Below are 20,282 nucleotides of genomic sequence, written 5' to 3'. Positions count from 1 at the left end.
ATTTCAACCATTGCAAGTACCTGTGAGGTGGAGCAGCACTGTTACTCTCTTTTATGGACTGGAGACAAATGGCCACGGTTAGGTCCCTTGTATGTGTTACAGTTCCAGGCAAGGGGCTGGCTAAGGAGTGGCGTTTTCTCAGGATGCTCAAGCTGTGGCTTGTTGCAAATCCCATCTGCCCTCTCTGCATGCAGCGTTAGAGGCCCTTCCTGGAACAAGCTCCTCAGGTGATTTATCTGCGTGAGGTTGCCAGCACAGGGTCCCTGGAAAGGCAGATGGGACACACGATGGCAGACTTGGACTAGTTGCGTTTGGCAGAGAACAGATCTATGGAGTATGATACTATTGTTATTATTATGGGTCAGAATTTCTATTCAAATGGCATTCCTTGTGTATTTCATCACCCAGTCTAGTATAAATGTCAGTGGTGCCGTGAAGCTGTTGGGTTTTCGGAATTGCTAGGTGTGCACTAGAGGCTGCAAAAGGTACGTTTGTACAAATCATGAAACAAATAAAGGTATTCACTTTTGTCCATGTCCTTCAGCCTGCCAGTAATACTTTTTTACAGGCTGTGTAAATAAAGGTCTGATTTTGCTTTGTCAGTTGATACTGGGATGAATTAAGTTAGACTTGAAAGCCTCAACAATATCCCAGGTAATACAAGTTAATCATGAAATAACAATGACAAAATGTGTCATCTGCTTGAGAAAGGAAGATGTAGTATAACCCTAACCTCCCATTTACATCCTCTCTGACCTCGTTTCTTTTTTGTCTCTGTCAGAAAAAGCAAAAAGACATCTCTGGACCATGTGAGAGCATTAGGAAACTTGAAAAAAAAAATTACATGGCATAATCACTCATTATGGTCAACATGTTTTAACTATATGAAATTGCAAACTGCTCACGCTTTATTGTACTGAGTAAAGACCTTCTGCTGCTTTCTTTGAAGATGAAACTTGTCTTGGACTTCACTGGCAGTGGAACCAGACTTGCTACAGATCCATGTTGTAGATTAGGTCATTTGCTTATATTTCAGTTATGGTGTTTTTTCCAGTTTCTCTTCCACTGCTGCTCTGTTAAAGCAGTGCAGCTGGCTGGAGGGCTGTAGGCATTGAAAGGGCTGGGGCATTAAAAATAGAAGCTTTAGGTCCTTTTTCATAGTCAAACAAATTTTTATATCCCAAGTGCAGTATTTTATGTTGCCCAAGGAAAAGGATATTGTTTGCTGCACTTTAAAATAACACAAAAGCCATTCCAACTCTCCTTGAAGCCAGTGGCAAAATTCCACTTGCTTTCAATGGGAATTTGCAAAAGACCCATGATGCAATTTCTGTCAGAGTAGAAGAAATCTGTGAGTCCATAGTACCATGCAAATGTAAAATGTATACATTCCCTTTTGGTTTTGGTATAACTAATTCTTTGATTATTTTCTTCAGAGAATATGGAAGTGGTCGGTCACGGAAAATAGCTGCAACAAGAATAGCCGAAACAGCCCTGTTCCTCCAGACAGTTGAAGGGATGGCCTGTAAGACAAGAATTTGCAATCTATAGAAAACTAGCCTAATGGTGCATAGGACATTGCAATCGGGACTCACTGTTAAGGCATTTGCCCTGCCTCTTTGGCAAATCATTGATGCAAAAGGGGAGCAACTGTGAACATTAGGAAGGAGCAATCATAACATGTCTGTTCTAGTTACCACCATGTCTTAAAATAGAAGGACAATGAAACTTAAATTTTACAGATAAGAGATATATGATCCCTATCAATTTGGTGCTGTATCATTTGCACGTTTCACGGAGAAACTGCTCTGGTTTTGGAGGAAGAGTCCTCCCATAAACTTGTTACTCAGGCGTACTTTCATGTCATCCAGAGAAAGACATGAAGTGTGTGACTGCATTCCTACCTGCTGGTATTTTGTTTGAGTTTGTATTACAGCATAGAGGAGGAAGGAGCACCTTCTTTTCCTGGATGTTTCCTTCAGTTTGGAAGATGAAGTGTCAGCTACTGTTTGGATATGTAGTAATCACCAATAAACCTCTAAATCTAAATATTTGCATTAATGAACTAAACTATCCTGAATATGTCCTGTGCAAAGCAGAGATTGAAATGTAAGAACTTCAAGGAAGACCTGTCTCTCTTTAAAGTGAGTTTTCCCTTGGGCTTCTGGTGAGCTGGACTAGGGAAGTGATCATCCCCCTGTACTCGGCACTGGTGAGGCCCCACCTTGAGTACTGCATTCAGTTTTGGGCCCCTCACTACAAGAAGGACATTGAGGTGTTGGAGCGTGTCCAGAGAAGGGCTACAAAGCTGGTGAGGGGTCTGGAGGACAAACCTTATGAGGAGCGGCTGAAGGAGCTGGGGTTGTTTAGGCTGGAGAAGAGGAGGCTGAGGGGAGACCTCATTGCCCTCTACAACTACCTGAAAGGAGGTTGTAGAGAGATGGGGGCTGACCTCTTCTCCCTGGTGACAAGTGATAGGACAAGAGGAAACAGGTTCAAGTTATGTCAGGGGAGGTTTAGATTGGATATTAGGAAACATTTTTTCACTGAAAGGGTTATTAAACATTGGAATAGGCTGCCCAGGGAGGTGGTGGATTCACCATCTCTGGAGGTGTTTAAAAAAAGGGTAGATGGGGCACTTAGGGACATGGTTTAGAAGTGGCTCTTGTCAGGGTAGGTTAATGGTTGGACTTGATGATCTTAAAGGTCCCTTCCAACCTTAACAATTCTATGATTCTATGATTCCCTGCCACAGGGCAGCAGAAGTTGGCTGCCCCAGAGCCTGTTCTTTGTGCACCTATCGCTCACGGTGCCTGAGCAGCCATGTAAGAAGGAACCCAACAGTGAACCTTCGGCATTGCTGTGGCTTGTGTGAAGGAAAAAGCGTGTAGATAAACGTACCTTCCAGATGCCCACATCAGCAGCATGGCAGGAGAAAGAAATTTCTCATGTTCTCTCCACGTGAGCTCGTCCTTAAAATTCTCCAGAACAATGAGGCTTCTCTGCAGCTGCGAAGAGCCCTTGGGCCTTGTCAGGCATTCTTGCAGTTCTCAGCTTATTCTGCTGCACCTTGGTAGAGATAAGGCTAATTATTAGATCCTCAGCTTTAGACTCCCCGCAGTTACTTGGTGTACAGAGTCTTCTTTATCTATCCTTTTCCACTCTAGCCTTACAGCTTACTTCAGTGAGATTACATACTTCCTGCTAATGGCAGAATTTGTCTACCAGGAAAGGACATGGCTTTGAACTCCATGGGATGTTACTGATGTGTAAATCTTCTGACGTCTTCCGAGTAGCAGCCACTCCATCACTTTTCACGATACACCTTACCTTAAGATTGGAAAGTAGTTAGTGGCTTTGGGTGGGCAGCTTCAGAAATCTTCAAAGGGACCCAAAATCTTCAGAAATTGCTCTTAGGGAAGATTGCATCTTCTAAAATCACATTGCCCCAAGTTTTGAAAATTTCAGGCTTGCATTAATGTTCATGAGAAATCCAAACTTTGCGATATTTAATGAAAGAATACCTTTATGGAGAGTACTTTTCATGCACAGTAGATGCATTTCAGAACCCATTTCAAGTGTATGTGTAGATTCTGATGTTACCAGAAAGGCAAAACTTAGCAAACAGAAGCATTTGAAACTGGGAACTAACGTGTCAGTCTTCTGCTACTGGAACTGGATTTGAATTAGACCTCTATGCCGCTGTGTGGCCTTTGAGTAACACATCAGTCTACCATATGCTGTAATCAGTATCTAATGATAAGGGAGGTAAAGACCTGGAGAAGCAGGGGGTAGTGCAGACTTGGACTTGTGACTGTTACGGGCCCATGATAGTGTCTGGTTGGTAGAGCTCCTTATCTGTGATGACAACTAACTTCCATCCAGCTGTTTTTTGAAGGTAGAAGAAACTAAGTATTGTACACAACTACTAATTGTAATTTAGAATGTGTATTTTTAAACATGCGGTCACTTGCAGTAGGTAGGAGACTAAGGAGTGTTAAAACTCAGATCGTACCAAGTGTTATTTTTTACAATAAAAATCAAGACAGCGGGTCAGCAATAGCAGCTGATGTAGGTAAATGGGCACAAGCAGTCTAGAAGCGGTTATGGTACACATGCAATGACTGGACTAGCCAGTCTCTCACTCATGTGAGAGAGTGTTTCAGTCCTGCGCCAGGAGTGTCTGCTGTATACTCCGTACCACCAGCTAGCAGGATTTAGAAGAAGCAGTGAGAAGGAGAATGGTTTTTATTTGATGTTCAAAATTTTGTCTTGAGGAGGACATATCCAAGTTGATTCAGCCAGGGAAGGGCTCACAGTGGCCTGAAGTCTAAGGCTGTTAGAGGGGAAGACGGGTTTTAGTTTAGGTTTTTGAGGGGAGTCAAGGAAAATACAGAAGAACAAGAACTGAGGTGTACTTTGGACATTCTGTGACATTTTCATTCTCACCCAGATCTATGTGAAGGTGCAATATTTGTTTATGTGTGTTGATTTGTTAATGTCAGTGAACTGACTCTTTCACAAAAACAGAACAAACATTTTCTTACTGGCCTGGAGAGAAGAGGCTTTTCTGGTATTTATTGTGATGAATTTAAAGATACTTTACAGGGATTTTTACACATGCAGCGACCAAATTCTCTCCCTGTATGAACTGGCACAGCATCACTCTACTCAATGCAAGCTTATGCCAGTTTATGTGGCAGATGATTTCACCTCACTGTACAATAAATGGTTTGTTTCTCATTCTCCCAATTCCTGAGTAACCAATAGAGGGAAAGTTTTCATTAGATTTTGCATGTAGTTTTGCTGTAATGTGTATACTCTGTGTGAGTAGTCCCAAACCAGTGAGGTGTCTGTATATCATAACAGAGGTATTTTCTGGTTCAACTGAGGAAGGGAAGAAGGAGAGGGGCTGGCAAAGAAGCCACTTAATCCAGCAAAGTGTCGAGCACTGCCAATAGTCATGAGCACAGCCCAGTTCAAAAAGTTCAAACCCACTGCTTAAAGGAAAAGTGGAACTATTTTCCATCCTTTTCTATGAAATGACATTGTTTGTTTACTGTTTCTTGTTTATCTGCTCTGCATGATATGTCACATTTATCAGTAAAACAGGCTGTAGGGGGTAACAGTACTTAAATGTTTATTTTATGATGTTTTGGCTTTTGCTGTGTTTATTCTGCATTTTCTGACTAAAATCGTACTCAGATAGCTTTTTCTTCTGCTGTTACAGCGTATCTGTCTCAGACTGCCCCTAAAAAGATGAAGTAGTAATCTGGCAAAATGAACTCAAGACACACAAAGAGAAGACATTCGAGACTAATCTACAAGGTGTTCAGGTATTTGCGCTTTTGTTATGTATAGTAGTAATTGCTGCATGATGTGGGGTGCTCTGCAGTTTATGCACTTGAAGGAGAATGTTTTTGTTAACTCAGGCAAGGTGGTGATAAAACAACATAAAATAAATGAAAAAGTCACAAGAAGGATTAAAGCTGTTTAGTCAGTATGCCACCACACAACTTAAAGATGAAGCTAGGGTTGAAAAAGTAGTGTGTCCGAGTTGCAGCTCAGTGTTCAACACACGCTGATGCTTCTGGATGTTCCATCCCATCTGTTAGCTAAGTCAGATTTTACCATCTATCGCTACCCAGAGCATTGATGGACATCGGAGGAACGGTGGAGAAAGCAGATTCTTTTCTGATGTTCGCTGGAGCAAAGTGAACGGGCTCTCCTCTACTGATGGGCTAAGGCACAATAAAACTCCCAGTGACCTCAGGAATTAGATCCTGGGAACTGCATAAGCCCTGGGTTAGGCCTACAGTAAGGATGAAATTCATTTTGGCTCCCAGAGGTGACAGAAGGTCCTGTGTACCTCTTGCCAGGCCTCAAGCATTTTAGTGAGATTTAAATAGTGTGTAGGTTGTGTATACATTTGAATGGAAATAAGGCATTCGTAGTTCTTCCCAGTGCAGAAATGAGACTTTCTCGTTGGAAGGGCAATCTAGAGAAAGGTTGTAAATGTCTAGATTATAGAAAAATAGGTTTTGGTTTTACAAGCACACACAGGGAAAAGTAGTATAGGTCTGTTTAGTCTATGTTATGTGTCTCTGAAGCGAGGAGAACAATCGTGTGATTACTTTTCAAAGCTCCTTGTGAGCAGGTGACGACAGACGTTCTATAGATGAGCAAACTGATAACTTAATAGCAACAAGCAATTACATACATTTTTGTATTATGATAATAGTGGAGAGATATTGACTGTACACAGGTAGGTCCCTTTATAGCTGATTAATTCAGTGAAGCAAATGGGACTGCTAATAGGCGTAAAGGTAAGAGTTGTGTTTGCAGAGTGCATCAATACAAAGTGGATTCAGAGAAAACATTCTACTTGTATAGTCATTAAAATCTTATATTATCTCATTACAATCATTAAATTGTGATAATTAATATCGCAAACTATTGTTCATAATTAAATACTTCAAACAAAACCCCAAAAGCAGAGGTACCTCCTAAGGGTATATATTTAATCGTTATGTCACTAATATATAAAAAATCACTCTTGTTAACTGTTATACCATATGTGACTGTCTGAAAAGCAAATATGAGTAAACAGCAAAGTCACTCAATATTTTTTTAATTCCTGAACTACACACTGTATCAGCTTCCGGATATTTATTCAAGTTCGTATTTTATTATGTGTGCATTCCCGTGGTTTCGGCAGTGTGTTTGTAGTCAGTATCGATGTACTTTTTCGGATTTTGCTACCAAACTTCTTCTTTGACTTCATGCAGTTCGCTTCATCTGAGTGAGCCTCACATAACTCATACACAAAATTGATATTAAATCCCAGAGCACCAGGTTTTTCTGCACATAATACAGATGTAACACATGGGAGCAGGGAATGTTGGTGTAGCATTAGTAGTACTTTTCATTTCACTATTTTGTCTTCACTGGCTGTTTTTTTGTAACATTGGTCCTCCAACACAAGTAGTTGCTAGCAGCAGCACCGCAAAATGTAGTCAGTGGTGAAAACTCTTGGTTTCCTTCCAAGTGTTTTTGAACCTTGAGTCACATCATTGGCCTTCAGAAACATCCTCAGTTTCTCTTTGGAGCTACAGTCTTCTCTGTAGGAACAGGAAACTGCTGTCAGAATCTCCTAATGTAGATTTAGGAAAGGTTTCTCTTCAACTTTGAAGAGCGATACTATTTTCCTATAAGAAGATTAATTGCATCTAAATCATTTTAATTTTAAGCCTTTTGAAAATAAGTACGCTCGAGATTAAAAAGTGTTTAAATACTCAGTTATGCAGTGCCTTCAGAAGAGTTAACACTCTTAAGACAGGAGAAATGAGCCTTATACAAATTTTATTGACAATAGATAGGAAGAATAGTGCCTGAGAACATTCTATAACCTGAAATTAAGCACTAATTCTGTACCCAAAGGTGGTGGTCAAATCAAACATCCAGTATTTTAGCTATGAATTACTGACCTTAGTTAATGTTCTAAAAATTCACAGTTATGGGGAAAATAGGCTTAACTTCCAATTTCAGGTTGTGATCATTCCAGTACTTCTAATTCCCTCAGAATAAGAAAAATCTAAAAGTCAGATTTTCCTCTTAGAAATTTCAGACTATATATAATTTGAATAACTATGAGTAACAAGCTACTTTAGAAAAGGAAGATTTTTTTTCCTCCTTTGGGGAAAAAATTACACTTAATACTCATTGCAAACCTTTCATATTTCTAACACTAGTCTGATACACTATTTTCTAAATAAATTACAATTATAATATACCAAAGCTGCTTACAAGTGTTGCTATATTTGAGATATGCAGATTTTAATTAATTTTGGTTTTCACAGAAGGAGTACTTCTATTTCACAAATTTTCTGTAGTTTTGGGACCTAAAAAACTTGAAATCAGTATATTTATCACAGTCAGTATTTCTAGAAGATGATGGCATTTTAAAAGGAACTTTTCCTAATTGGAAAACTTTGCAAAACTCTCAGAACCCTAGTCCTTCTCAATCCAAAATACTCTGCATTGAGTATAGGAAGAATTAGTATCAATATACTGATAGAGGATGTGATACAGGATTATTCCAGATAATTGTGTTAACCGCTTCTTTCGTTCCTGTTTGCTGCTTCTTGTAACCAAGGCAATGGTTTCAGAAAGTGCAGGAGTATCGGTTACCTTTTTTTGAACACTGATTCTTCACTGAGTGGTGACAGTGATGTCTGGGTGCTGTTAAGTTGATGGTGATGTTTGGATGCCTATGTTTCAAAATGACAGCTTTGCACCTATTATGCAGCCGAGGTGTGCGCAGCTTCTACTGCAAAACGAAGACTAGGTAGCAGTGGTTAGTTGAATGTCAGCTGTAAAATCTAAATGCAATGAAGACACTGGGGAGGAAGAAAATAAAAAATTAAGACATTATGATGATTTAGTTGACAGCCTTCATGTTGGAAGTTCCTGAACTTGCGGTCTAAAAGTGTGGTTTCCTTGAATAATGTTCAAAAACACGAATTGATTTTTTTCCCTTTTTTTCTTTTTTTTTTTTTTTTTTTTTCTGGAGGCAGGGCATTCATTGGACTTAAGTAGTATATACTGAACACTAAGGTGGGGAGGGAAGAGGGTTTCAGATGTGAATTAAGCCTAAGTTACAATGACTCATAACTGACAACAAAACACCCAAGAAGAGACATGAGACAGGATGAGATGAAATGAGACAAGCCATGAAAGAAGGGGCAGATTTATGAGTTATCGGCCTACAGATGGAATGTGAAGATATCTGAGTGGAGAATGAGATCATCACGGAGAAGTATGCTAGGGGAAAAGGAGGGGGTTCACAGGACGGATCCCAGTAGCCTCTTGTGGGTAGTGGGAGGATTGATTTAAACGCAGGAAAATTAGTATTAAAGATGATGCAAAAATGGGTTATATTCCAAACCTCAGAGGGGCTCGATTTTTCTCTCCTTACACTTCAAAAAACAAAGAAACGACAATTAGGATGGCCCTGTGCCTCCAACAGTATTTGTGGAGACCATGCACCTTGATGGTAATCCCACCTAGCTAAAATCGCATAAACACGCTTTCAGTTTTGGTAATGCAAGGCAATTTTCAGCATTTTAAGGAAACTGCTGCATTGCTTAGAATAAAGACAGGAGGCAGAATTCTTGCCTTCAATCTAAACAATGCAGTAGTTTTCTTAAAATGTGAAAATTTGCCTTTCATTCCTGAAACTGAAAGCACGTTTCCAAGTAACTGCGTCCTTTGTGCTACACCGCAGCCAAAGCGTTTCTTATGGATTATAAGCGGTGGAATTGATTGCCAAGTCTATTTGAATGAAATTTCAGTCGGCACAATTATAATCCATTTCAAGATTCAGCATCTTAAAATTTCCACCTAAAAGACAAACACAAATACTTGGCTGTTCACAAAGTATTAAGTGGCACATAGAGATCTGTGAAGTTTCTGTGTTACTTTAGTCACATCCCCCACCCCTTTTCTAATTTTGTTCTCATATCCTGTAAAGAGTGATTAGGAGGATCTGTTCAGAGAAGTGCACAGAAGTCTGTTACTTAGCTGAATCTGCAGAATCAGTTGGCAGTCTCATGAGAAAAACTTTTCTGGTGGAATTTCTTCTTACATCTGATTTTGATAGGAATAGATAGGAATTGGGAAGAGGCAAAAGAGTGTTTTTCTCACAGATGCAATCGTTTTTGCTCCGTGGCTTAGCAAAGAGTACTAGGAGACATCTGTGCTGCTGGTCAGATTGAATTAAAAGTCATTAAACTTGGTAACTGATGGGTAGAACTTGGGGTAAGCAATAAAGCAGTTCCGATTCTGTTGAATGCCATTAACTTTTTGCTTGAAATTTAATTTTGAATATGAACGTGAACTACATTAAATATTCATGAAACCTCTGTTATTCTAAAACTGTATCTCAGGCTATTTAGTTTTGGGTGGAACTGAAAAAAATAGGTAGTTTTTTTCCTTGAAACAGGAAAATTAAAAAATGCTGAAACAGTTTTGCTCAATTTGAGCTAGTAGGCTGAAACAGGATTTGTTTAAGCCCCAGTGTGTAATATTTTACATTTTGATCAACTACTGCTGATCATACACTTAACAGCAGTGTGCAAGGAGTAGGAGTTCCCTTTAGGAAGGACTGGAACATCTGAGCCTAAGAATGAGCATGTGAGCTTAGTCCCAGGACTCGTCCAGCGGAGAGAGGGTGGATTGTCCAGCTGCTCGGACTGTCACCTCTCCTAGCACTGACCAAAACCGAATGCCTAAGGAAGTCTGTAAGAACAAGGAAATTGTATATCATATTTCGACCAAGTAACCCCTTGGTGTTCAGCCATTCCAGAGATGTAAGCAGCCAAGCGTCATTCCTTTCTATTTAATTTTCTATTTAATAATCCACAGTGGATTTCTATTCTGTAAAGCTGTGCCATCTCCCTTTGAGCCCTGCATACTCCGAGCATCCACGTTACTCTGTAGCGGGGAGTCCCACAGGTTAACATGTGTTGTGAAGGGACACTTCCTTATTGTTTGTTTTGAAACTACCTCCTGCTAATTCGAGATGGAAGGACGCTTTATGGAATCTGACAGCAAAGCTGGTAAAGGATTATTGAGATTATATTTTTGAAATGTGATTCATTTTTAGAAGTTAGATCGGTGTGCTAGAGAGAACATAGTTAAGTAATCCCAGACAGCATAGCCTCGTAAATGAAATAACTACTAACCTAAAAGGTCTGTAGATCAAGAGAAATTATGTCTTAGCAGTCATATCAGTTATAAGTATGGGCATATTTGGCCACAGCAGAAAAACTTATGATAGTTTCCAGTTAAAGGAAGCATTTAAGCCTATGTTTAACTCCGCTGCCATGTTTCAGACTAAGTATAAGCTAGGGTACTTCACTGGGTCTGGGTGTTATTCTTGAGGTACTTCTCTATTTCTAAAATTTAATGCTTCTGGAACATGTTTTGTTTGGGTTTTTAAAAAATATTTGTTTGATAAACACCATATGCTTTTGACTTTGCTGTCATTTGATGTGTGTTGGATATCCTTCATTTTGTGTAGAGCACTGATCCTAATTGGGATCTCATTGAGATCAACGTGTTCAGTGATTTTCAGCTTTCCAGTGATAATGGTAGAGGGAAGTGGGAAGAGGAGAGGAAAGGTTCCTGAGGAACTCTGCTATTTAAAGAAGATAGGAAGAATAGAAATCATCAGTCTGTTACATGCTGAGACACAAGATTCCCTTAGAATGGGCTAATAAATGCTTAAATAGTACTTAAATAGACAAAGGGGATCAAAAGACTTTAAGAGTTAAATTGTCAAATTTTCCATGTTCTCAGAGTTTGATGCTACATTTTCTTTCCTGGTAGAACAAGCGTTTTATAAACACACACATGGTTAATGAATTAGGACGTTGCCAGAAGTCACAAGGTGTGCTTAAGGTTAGACTGTTCTTAAATTCTTTTGGCCATAACAGTAGAACACGTATAATATACTACTACAGGTCCCATGTAGCCCCTACCCGTCACCGAACCCATGGGTTTTGGGATGAAAAGAGCTAGCAGATTTATCTATCCTTGAGAATGGGCATAGCGCAGAGTTGGAAGTGAGCAAGTTGTAACTGCCTGAGCTGATTGCTGTGTTTGTAAAACACATTAAGAGCTTCAGATGGAAAGCAAAGTATTGAAATTACTATTTACTCACCAAGTTTTGCAGACTGCTAAGATTACTCCTGCAAAACCAAATGACCAGCCAAACAAACATCCAAAATCATGATGTTGAGAGACTGATTTTAACCAAATTACTATAAAGTGTTGCTGCCTGTGGGAGTTTTCCTTACTAGATTTCATTTTGAGAAGGTTTATTAATGCAAACAGACTTTGCACGTTTTAGTCCACTGAAATTGGGCTGTCTTAAATGTCAAATCTTCTTTTTGGTAAATTATTGCAGTAAATATAATGTATGACATTACGTTACGTAAGAGTGGTGTTCTTAAATGAGTCTTATAGTAGAGTTACAGGTTAAAATACAAGACAAGCTGTGAGTAGTACAATATTTGATCGTGTATTGCTTTTATGCAAAGATAAAGCTTGGAAGAAGACAAATACCTTCAAATGCCTTTTTTTTGGTTTTGTTTTCGTATGACATACTGGGGCACTGAAAGATTAGTGCCAGAATGTCAAAAAATGTGAAGTCCTATTTAGACAGCAGAACAAAAGGCTGAACTTCCAAAAATGCTGACCTCTATTGGCCCTGAGCTATTCCAAATATCTGATCATAAGAGTTGAAGCAGGAACCAGTCGATGCTGAGCTCACTTGAAAATCTGACATCAGTGGTGGGCTTTTAGCACTGGAAAATAGAGAAGCTGTTTTTAAAATCTGTTTCAGTGCAGGAAGTAAATCTGGATGCTCAAGCTTAATCCAGTGTTTTAAACAAAACAAGTTTCTGTGTTTTGGTAGGTTTTTTAAGAGACAAGCAGTAAAGGGGAAGGAAACAGAAAGAATAAAAAGCCATCATAACAATGGAGAGGCGAGAAGACAACAGGAGAGAAGGTGTAAGAAAATGCCGTGGACAGTACATTGCTGGCAGTGAAAGATGGAACCCATCAAAAGAAATGTCAAGGGTAGCTTGAGATGCCAGAAGAAGTAAAAAATGGGATTATTCCCACAATGGGTTCCTGTCAAGCAGAAATCAGAAGGAAACTGTGAGGATCAGTACATTCAGAAAATGGTACTGCCTATGAAGACATCATAAAAGGACACTATAAACCCCACCGTTATGAGATTGGTGTGGGCCAGCAATGACCAGCTTCATTGTATTAGGAAGATCACTAATAGCTGTATTTTTCAGATAAGGTAGGAAATCAGGTTATTTCTAAATTGAATCAGCTGAATACTGTCTATAATCAAAATAAATGCAGCCTAAGCAAAAAATCTCAAATATAAACTTCTAAAATCAGTGACTTTATGCATCTTCCAGAGGGCATATATGTCTCATGTATACTCGAGGTTCGTACCAATACAATAGAAATATCCTAACACAGAATACTTAAGTAATTCTGTCTGTTCATTTTCTTTCTTGAAGCTGTTTGCTGCATTTCAGACAGGTTAAAATGGAGTGTTTTTCTGACTCTTGGGACTGACGTTCAGCTTTCCTATTATGTCTTATTAAAGGCTCTGTCAAGTTTGAAAATCAGTAATGTTAAAATAAAAACAGTGTCGAGAGAGAGAGAGGCACAATATGCTTTAGTTTTCCAGGCTGTTAATAAGTGAAGAGTGGGAGGGAAGGCAGGGTTCACTACAGGACTGAAGGCTACCTCAGTCTCTTCTTTAATTGAAAAGGGGAAAAAGCTGTTTATTTTTTAGAGAACAGCCTGTATACATATGTACTCAAAATACTGATTGATTTGCTGATGTTATTGACAGACATGGCATGCATTTCAAGTCCTTGAACAACAATTTGCAGTAATTCTGTTTTCCTTTGTGGAGATAATTAAGCCACACAACAGCTGTCTGGCAAACATTAGCGCTCTACTACCTGGTCCCAGGAGAGCAGAGGCAAGGCAGGAATGATTTGACCAAGCGACTGCAGTTACTAGGTGGCAGAACGGGGGTAAGAATCAAATCTTACCAACTCCTTTATGATAAAGGGATGTATGTTCTGGCTGAGGGGCTGGACTCGTAGTGGTTATACTTGCAACAACTCGTACAGTGTGCTACACAAATGCAGAAGAGAAAGTGATTTTATGTGTAGAGAAAAAAGATACAGCTGTGCTAAACACTCTACAAACACAGAATAAGAGGAATCCTCATCTCAGCACCGCTCAGTCTATCTATCTAAAGGAGACGGAAGTCTCCTGTAATTTCTTTTAATCCATAAACCAAGGTAAGCTCTGTCCCAGCTGAGCAAGATTTAAGCACATATCTTGATTTTCTTCTTGAATCAGGACCATATATTAAAGAGGACACCTTTCAATTATAGGCGTACTTTAACGCCATTTCTCGAAATGTGGTGTACATTGCGTTATTTCACAGAATCACAGAATCATCTGAGTTAGAAGTACAAGCTTCCTAAAACCTCACATGGTTTGTACAATATCCTCCTTCTCTATAAATAAATAATATATGACCTTTGTACTCTAGAAGCCTAGTAAAGACCCTGGCAGGACATCACACAACCTCTTAATATAACTTCCCGGCTATTTGTGGAACTCTGCCTCCGTGTCACTGAGAAACAGAGTTGGAGGTGACAGTTCAGATTTTGCATCCTCCTTCCGGAGGCCATTTCAATCATGCAGCCAGTTATGTCTCTTACTGCGCATTTATAGCTTAAGGAATCATTTGCAGTTGAAAATAGTCCTGGGCACAGCAAAGATGGACATTGTGTGCACGCAAAGGTACAGCTCTGTTATTGCTTTAAGGTACTGAAATTAAATTTATGCTTACTAGGTTTCTGTTTCAGTGAAAATGATAAAAATAATAAATGTGATTATGTACAGTTCAGTAAAGATGCAATTTAGAATGTTAAAATATTTATGTGAATTCTCAAATACCATCCTAAGTAGGTGTTATGTTAAAATTGCATATTAAAACAAAATACTCATTTCCCTTCCCTACTTAATGTCATTTACTTTATTTTGATTACTGAAAATATTTTTCAGTTATTTTTCAGTTAGCTGATTTTTCTCCACTTAGATAAATAAACTTAGAAGTTTAATGGATTTAAACTTACAGCCTTCGATACTTAAACTTCTTTCTGCTTTGATAATTAAAATGAATAAAATAAAATAAAAATATGTAAAATGAAAGCATGCCTTCTGCACATAGCCATACTGTTTTCAGATGTTCCTCTGTGTTGTTGGAAGAAAATATGCATCCAACTATAGAAGGCTTTCTTACGTCTTTTTGTTGGGTGTCGGGGCTCAGTAAGCTGTTTAGCCTGGGAGTGTGAAGTGAGCAAACCTGAGCGTCCTATCGCACGTGCCAGTGGATGAGCTTTTGTGTAAAGGGGTGGTTTTCAGACTTCTTAAGTTTGTGACTGCCAAACAAATTCCAAACGAAGAGTGGATATGTAGATCCTCTTAAGTCTTTAGAAAGATTGGGTTTCTGTCCAGCATGTATGAACTTGCTCTCCGAGCCACCTGCCATAGAGTTCGTTTCGGTGTCTTCCTTGGGCCACCCAGCACAGGCTGTGAGCTGCAGATCTCCTGCCACCCAGCTTTTCACACAGAGAGCTGATAATCCGCAGCCTTTGAGAGAAACAGAGGCAAAGAGGATGTGGTTTTCTAGGCTCAGACATATAGACCAGCATGTAGGCCACCACAGCAATCTTTCCTTGGTGATGGCGGTGGAAGTTGAATTTGGGTGACAGAATGCAGTCATTGCAAGGACTTTTGTTTTTCTCTTAACTGGAGTTCAGTGGTTTTTTGGTGAGTGGTCAGCAGAGGTTTCTCCGAGATGTGGAGAACCACTCATGTGCATAAGTTTAGTCATACGCCTAACCTTCTTGGGTTGTTCCTGTACTGCGTTACTGGGGAAAAGTACAAAGGGCGTTGAATTTGTCACACGCACTCTACTTTTTCAGGGCAGGAGTACAATTTAGAAGTACAGATGAGAATACAAGTTCTATTTGCATTGCGCTACTCCAGTGACACTTGCTGAAATAATATTAGAGTGCATGTGGTAAAGCAGCCACTTTAATTCAGTGTAGAATTCTGGAAAATGCAACAATATTTCAGGTGAAAGCAGCGTGCACCATTAGCTAGTAAAAAGCAAAGGTGGTGATCTTTTTGTAAACTGAATTTTCCTGGATTTTAGACAGAATTTGTGTTTTTTAAGTTTATACCTGCATTAGTGATATATCATTTAGTTTACACGCTTCATCTTCATCCTTGGAGCTAGATACGGACTTGTTAGTGTGTCTACTTTGAGGATATTTTTATCAACAATTAGACAAAGAAAACTGAAATTAAAGACTTCCTCTAAGACTTTGCAGTTCGTCCGTTGTTTTGTTGTTGAATTAATGAATGCTCAGTGCAAAACTGCCACTGAAAACTTAGATGCTATTGAAAGGGAAACTCAAGTATCTTTTATGGATAGTTTCTTTTTCATGCTTTCTTGTGATTACACAAACACTGTATTTTGGGGATAGTAAGATAAAGTTCTAAGGGCAGGTCTCCAAACCAGGACAGAGACTTGGTTTAGTCACCGGTCTTTGTGCAAATTGACTTCTCTTGACTTTCCTCCTTCCCTACTGCTGGAGCTAAAAATGGTTTGCAGCGTTTTGGAGTCCCAGAGCTTGTGGCCTCAGTTAAGTGTGTATATTCCGTGAGAATTAATAGTGCCGGTGGAATTCAGACTTGATAAATGCTACTATTATTTTACAATTATATATTAAATGTTACCTGTATTACCCTCTCAGGACAACACACTGCACTTCCAGGGAAGAAACACATAACATGACATGAAGAAAATGAGAACATATTTAAACAGAATGTCTCCAGGATAGTCTAGGGAGAGATTAAACTGGAATTCAGCTGAAGTCTTTTGTAGGTACGTGCACTAGTGAAGAATTAACAGAATGGGAGAGCTAAAGGGATATGCTTAGCTCACCGTTTTTCCCCCAGCTGGTAAAATTTCATATATAATTTTAATATAATGTCATTTGAATATTGTGCCCTGTTTTGGTTTGCTTTTAGTTTCTTTGAGAAAATAATCCCAAGGCTTCTTTTCTTTTCCTGCTGTTGTTGGACAAGGTTTCTTTCAGCAATGTCTAACTGATTGACTTATGATAGGAAAAAGTGCTGTGAAATACAGTGTATAAATAAACAAAACCAGAAAGGCTTTTTATGTGTTTGTTCCCCGCTAACTTCTTTCTGTGATAATAATCTCAGTGATTATTTATAACTGTATGAAAACAGTGTCTATCTGCACGAATACCAAGAAGACACGCCTGATTTAGTTCTGCATATGAAGAAAGGGAACTACATAAAATATTTTTCATTCCTCTTGTTAATTCTTGATTGAAATCCATTGAGCATTGTTATTCTTTTGCTGGTAATGCACAGACAAAAGAGAAGACTATCACCAAAGACAATTCCTAAATTCATATTTCAGACGATAAAAACATAGAACATATTCTTTTATTTTATGGATATGTATGTGCCTAGATAAATGTACATCAGTTATAATGGGTAGTGATATAGTAAAGCTCTGGATCAAGTAGAGCTGAAAGAAATCCCTAGTGGCATTGCAATAGACAGATTGTGGTTACAGTTAGAGAAAACCTGTTTAAACTGTGAAATTAGCACTTGCTGTTTGTAGGCATGCAAAATTCGGTGTAAGCGCTGGCACTGCCTTTTCTAGGGGATACAAGAAGGGGATACAAGCACTTAATGTGCTGTAGGACACATATGGCATGTGAAGGAGATAACCAGAACATAGCTGGCTTTGAGAGTTTGGAGCAAAGGCAAGGCAATTTATGTGCAAAGGATCAGGCTCATATTGGATTCTCAGTACTGGCAGCATAAAACTTTAATTTCCTTATAGAAACAGAGTATTTTGAAGAGATAGATTTGACGGTGGAAGCTGGGTATTGGTTTTCTTTTTAATTTATTATTTATAATTTAGAAAGTTTTTTGTTTTTTTTTATTTCACATTATTTTGTTAAAAAAATATTTAAAATAATAATGTTTGCAGTACAGGTATACACAATTATGTATAAATCCATTGCAGAAAAAAATCCCTAAGAAAAGAAAATAGATTAGGTTTTGACCTGTTCAATTTGACATTGTATGTGTAAGAAGCCAGTCTATTCTTGGGAGCCTAGTTTGTACTGATGATCATAAAAATAATTTTGGGGAGGGAAAGAATGTATCTGAAGCAGTTTCTGGAAAATGTCATTAGCAAGACTAAATACTACTCCTCCCTTGAAAATCAAATCACAGTAAAGCACCCTGTGGAGAGTTTTGCTCTTTGGAGCCAAACCGTAACTGTGCACAGGCAACTGTCAGAGTCCGGGCGAAGAATACACTAATCTCTCTCTGCATGGGGGTAAGCCTAGTTGGGCACACACATATCTTCATATGATTCTTTAATTCATATGTGTGTTTTCGGTGCAGTGCTTTGAGGAATAACAAATGCTGGGCCTATTCAATACCTGCGGCAGCAGGTGCTTCATGAAAACTGTATCATGAATTATACCTTAGAACTCAGCTTCATGGTTTACCCCCTTTGACTTGAAGGACACAATCAGGCTAATTGTGAATGGCTTGAATATATTTTAAGCTGTAGCAGAACCTTTTTTTCTGGTGAATAATTATTACAGCAGCTGCTTTTTGGAGTATTTTATTAATACTACTTTGTGTCTTTAGAAATGCAGAAATCTGAGAAACAGAAAAATGAGAGAAGTTATATTTTCTTGCTGTAGTGTTATTTAAAACTTTTTCTTCAAGATAGCAAGCCCCATCAAAACTCCTTTTTAATGAGGCATACTTTGGGAAAGGTGAAAGAATATGCGAATAATACAGCAACTACAGCAAGCTGATAGTATGTTAAAAAGCTGCACTTAACCAAAATGGTAGGCACATCATTACTTGGAATTAGTAAGTTGTGAAGTTTTAAATGCAGTAAAACACAAATCAGATTCCGTCATGGGTGTGCTTTCCTTCTTAATTAAAAGATATTTTGCCAACGACATTTACAGGCGTTTTCACTGTTGGATATGCTGCTGCTTGTGTCAGCAGTAGATTTTTGCACAGCTCTCACGCAGGAAGAATGAGGAAACGTATTTCTGTGTAACAATCTAAAGAGGCATAAAGTGAGACTTCTGCCACTGAAAAAAGATGGTATCACGTCCTGAATATAACTTAATCTGTACAAAAGATGGTTAGAATTTTTCAGTGTAGATTTTGCCACCAGGTCGTCCTTAAAGCGAGGTTTGTGGAGGGATTTTTCCTAACAAGTTTACAGACCTGAGAGTGACAGAAAAGACCATGATTATAATGTGTCCTGCTTAACAAGAGTGGTCCTAGTTTCCTGAAACTAAAACTACCTTCTCAACAACTTTCTGACAGAGGAAGATGGTGTATTTTTGCTTTTGGTACCAGGCTGCTTGGAGTAATAACAAACATAGCAAACATTATTGTCTTCATGATGGGGTTTTGCAGCTCAGTGATGTAACGTTAAATGCACTGAACAGCTCCGATACAACCTTTGAAGAGTCCTGAGGGGCAACTGGGGATTGTTCCTAGGTAACAAAGCAGAACGTAAAAGGTAGATGATTTTTTCCCACCAGTTAGTTTCTCACATTCAGTGCAACAGGATTTCGTTGCTTCGCATACTTTTGCTGGATCTTATGGCAACTGAGAAAAGTCAATGGTGAAAACCTGACGGTATAAATTGCATAATTGTTGCAGGGATCATCAGAATACTGTATTCTTTCTATACAGTCTGATGTTGTCATGAAGTGACGGAGATTCATTGTTCTGCTAATAACTCATGTGGACCCTTCCTCGATTTTGATAAAAATAGTGATGATTGTTAATGTATCAAATCAAGGCCATGGAGCTTAATTAGATTGACACTTTGGGTTGCTGCGTTACATGGTCATGAGATTCAGCTACGAAAAGCTAAGGCTTTTTGCTTTTATTCAAGTATTCCAACCAGTGTGAAAGTGCATGAGCCATGCTGTTCGTAAATACAAATGTGGCATTCTTTCGTAAGGGAGAGTTTTTGAAATGGTCACAGTGAAAATCTGGGACACAGAAATAGCAAATTTTCCAGTTTGTTTAAGCAGTGGTGATATTTTGAACAGCATGCCACTGAAAACAGACCTAACAAGAAAAAATTAAGTGAGTTTTAGGCTTACAGTAAGTGTTATGGGTAAGAAGCTTTTATAGATGAGACCTTATTTTAAAATTGCCTTAACGTAGATCCATCTTGTATGGAATCATTTGGTACTGGCTTCTGGTGTGTTAGGATGTTGTCTTTGACAGCTCAGTGGAATTTTCATATATGTCAGTACTGAAGTTTGACAGTGCTTGTGTTCCTTGTGGCATGGAGAACAGAAGTAATTCTGAAACAAAATTCTTTTCTTTATTTCAGATTCACCGATAACATGCAAAACAGAGTCTGCTTACCGTTGTCAGTTCCAGATACGATGTCAAAGCAAACAAGGGAGACCTAGAAGTAGTGTTACTCAAAAAAGTAGTATTTTGGTAAGTCACCTAATGTGCATTAAGAAGTTGAGAAAGTCATCTTT

At 38.7% G+C, this 20,282-nt stretch overlaps 1 long non-coding RNA gene across 1 annotated transcript in view; it reads left to right on the top strand.

The window, feature by feature from the left end:
* LOC141744446 (uncharacterized) overlaps window positions 1-20,282 on the top strand; it is a 104,606-nt gene that overhangs the window by 40,873 nt on the left and 43,451 nt on the right. The window contains exons 4-5 of the long non-coding RNA XR_012587455.1: window positions 5,231-5,336; window positions 20,126-20,238. This is a non-coding gene — a long non-coding RNA (uncharacterized LOC141744446). The remainder of the gene's footprint in view (window positions 1-5,230; window positions 5,337-20,125; window positions 20,239-20,282) is intronic.

The sequence above is a fragment of the Larus michahellis genome, chromosome 1, assembly GCF_964199755.1.
Source record: "Larus michahellis chromosome 1, bLarMic1.1, whole genome shotgun sequence".
Lineage (NCBI taxonomy): Eukaryota > Metazoa > Chordata > Aves > Charadriiformes > Laridae > Larus > Larus michahellis.
This window is presented reverse-complemented; position numbering and strand designations above follow the sequence as displayed.